Genomic DNA, 3,392 nt, shown 5'->3' on the forward strand with positions numbered 1-3,392 from the left:
CCCAGCTAATTTTTTCTATTTTCAGTAGAGACAGGGTCTCCCTCTTGCTCAGGCTGGTCTCGAACTCCCAATCTCAAGTGATCCTCTCACCTCAGCCTCCCAGAGTGCTAGGATTACGGGCGTGAGCCACCGCACCTGGCCCCACTTGTCTATTTTTGCTTTTGTTGCCTGTGCTTTTAAGGTGGACAATTGAACTTTTAACTTCAGTGTGAAAATTTAAAGTTTAGTGCAGTTTCTTCCTTAAAACTACAAAGAGAGAAGTTGTGATCCCCCTATTAGTGCATTTCTTGGCAAAGAAATGAAAAGAAATACTGTGACAAGAAAGATTACTATTAATGTTAATTCAATACAGTTCCTCCAAGCCACAACAAATGTGTTGTGTCTAGTAACAGAATCTTGGTTTTACTGCATAAAATGCAGTAAAATATCAAAGACATGTCAAGCAAGATGTATGTTTGAAAAAAATCTCTACAACAAGGAAGTAGTTTAATGGATGTTTACATTAAAATAAAAATGCTTTCAAGGTGCTCTCCCTGTCACAAGGTGGATCAAATACTTAACACAAGGACTTTACAAGTCAGATTACTATGTTCAACGGATTGGAAACACTAATGTAAGTTTATCACCTTTATCGACACGTACCATCCTTAGCCCATCCCACCCCCAGAACAAAATTCTACTACATGAAAGAGTTGTTATACTTTCCTGATACAGAGCTAAATTGCTAAAGGTCTTAAGACCAGGGTAAACATCTGGACAATTTGGAACACCATTTAATGGAAGAGAGGTTATAATTTAATTTTTCCAAAGAGAACCAGAAGGTTCTAGGAGAAAGCAATGGAATGCAGTTAGAGATCACCAGTATCAATCCTCCCACCCACCTGTACTTCAGCCCAAGTTCACAGTAGCAATATTCCTGAATTTTATCTATTTTAATTCTCTTAATATGAAAATAAAGGTAGAATGCTGAACTATATTCTCCTGAAGATAATTTCGAAATGGCTCACAAGGATAATTTCAAAATGAGTTATAAGAAACTGCTTCACCTTTCGGTTAACACACACGAAAAATACTAGAAAAGGCCTTACTTGTATAAGAAGGGGACTAAGTAACATAAATTACAACAAATCCTGCAACACAGTATCATGCAACACTTAAAAATGATGGTGTGAAAGTATACTGCTTTGACAAGCAAGGACGGTCGTGCTATACTGAATAAAATCAAGTAACAGAAAAGTTATGCAAAGTAGAACCTCAAAGACCCACATATATACAAACACACATAAACACACAAGATGGATATATATAAAATACAAAAATAGTTTCACTTAGGTAATTAAAGGTATTACATCCTTTTCCATAACCTTGGAAACTATGAAAAATATTAGCAAAGGGCATGACATACACTCAGACCAGGTCCTAGTACCAGGTCCTGCTATACTCCTTATCAGGGTTGTTAAGAAAAGTTTGGAAGTACAGGGTAAGAAGATGAACAAATACAATATATGGAAACTGATGTTTATCCTCAAGGTAAAAGCTGAGTTGCTGCTTCACAAAAGCACTTATAAAGAATTCTTTTAAATTGCAATAATGTTTGAGAGGGGGAAAAAAATTAGAAAAATTAAATTTTAAATCACATACTTGTGACTATAAACCTGGAATTTTAAAATAAGTCAGTTGGGGTATGATTCATTTAATACAAAAGATTTCTTCTGTATACAAAGGGTTTATAACTGAATTTTTAAATTAATATATTCCCTAACACTCTTAAAATGTGTTTTAATTTTAAAAGTTTCCAAAATAAACCTGCTTAAAGTACCACAAATGCAACACAGTATGACTTTCATTCCTCTCACTGAAAAAGTGCAGATTCCTCTAACAAAGTATATGCAGCGGTTTTGTCACTATTCTCAGCTCCTAAGTAGACATGCACAACAAGGCTTGAACACATTCCAGGCGTGGCCTTCAAGCCCCGACCACACCTGCTTCCAAGGCCCTGGGGCTAAAAATAACTCTGGGGCCTCAAAAATGGGACACCAGCCAGGCCCAGGGGTAGCTGCAGGCCCCTTGCTCAGCTCCACTAACAGTAAAAGCAGGAGATTCAAAACTCAACAATCACAGAAACTCGACCATGGGCTTCTTTCTCTCAGTCTTTGTGCCAATCACCTACAACCTAGGCCTGCTCAGTTTCTTTGCTCCTTGAGGCCAAAACTAATCCTAGGAATTTAGAAACAAGTGAGGATTTATGGTGTATTGTTTTTAAAAAACTGTAAACTAGGACTCGGGAGACCTTGTTTCTAATTTCAGCTCCTCTACTAAAATGCTAAAATGGCATATACAATATCACTTGATATCCCCAACCAAGCCTGTGTTTTTCTTAACTGTAAAATGAGGAACTGGGTGACCGCTAATATCTAAGGATCATTTCATTCAGAATATAAAGATATCTCTGTAAGTGTGTCTTAGTGCTTAGTAAAGTCCCCTAACTGGAACAGAGTACCGGAGCTGATGTGATCATTAAGGAGGCTCATTAAGGTATTAGAGTTTATAACCTACGACACACAAAATGGGTAACTCAGGGGCATAGTTTCACAACCAGCATGACAACTGTTCTACATCATTCCTTTTGCAATAGGGGATTTCCAAGACTTGCTCTGAAACAACTATTTCCACTCCACTTCTCTGCCATCCCCGTGGTATACAGGAGCCTCCTCTGGGACTCCTTATTCTACCAGGTAAGGAAAAAAGAAAGGGAGGTCAGGTGACAGAGGAAGATGTAGCAACAGCATCACTGTTCATTCACTCCCAGGCTGTGCTAATTTAAATCACTGCATCTGTCCTCACTCTTCCCTTCTGGGGCCCTAAGAGTTCGTGATCTCAGGAAGCTGCACAAGGCAAAGCACCCCAGAGTGACAGGCTAAGGCTGGTGGAGCAGCCCCAGACGGGAGACAGAACGTTCTCTGTCCTCATCCCTGGTTACTTTTTTCACGTTGTCCTTTTCACCTTCTATCTTTCCCCTCACATTATGTGTGGTGCCCTCACATTATCTAACGGCAGTTCCTGTACCCTTTTTTTGTCCGCAGAGGCTCTGCTGTTTCCTCATCTCTCTCCCTCTACTCTTCATATTCATCTTAATTTCTCTGCTCGAGCCTCTTCCTGCCTAACATTAAGCCCTTATCATTAATTCATTTTCTGTTTTTTTTTTTTTTTTGCAGGGGGTTGGCGGGGGCGACACTGCCAAGGCCCTTGACATACTGCCATTAAAACAAGTAACCATAACTGTTCCAGAATGGTGTGAGACAGTCATCAATGACTCAAACTTTAAAATCTTTTATTTGTTACTCTAAAAAAAGTTTCGTTTTGGAGGAGAGAGGTAAAATTTTTCCAGTTTG

The 3,392-nt window shown here is 39.0% G+C and overlaps 1 protein-coding gene across 1 annotated transcript in view; it reads right to left on the reverse strand.

Moving 5' to 3' along the window:
• DUSP16 (dual specificity phosphatase 16) overlaps positions 1-3,392 on the reverse strand; it is a 115,415-nt gene that overhangs the window by 74,679 nt on the left and 37,344 nt on the right. The gene's annotated exons all lie outside the window — the stretch shown is intronic.

The sequence above is a fragment of the Propithecus coquereli genome, unplaced genomic scaffold (genome assembly GCF_000956105.1).
Source record: "Propithecus coquereli isolate 6110/MARCELLA unplaced genomic scaffold, Pcoq_1.0 Scaffold487, whole genome shotgun sequence".
Classification (NCBI taxonomy): domain Eukaryota; kingdom Metazoa; phylum Chordata; class Mammalia; order Primates; family Indriidae; genus Propithecus; species Propithecus coquereli.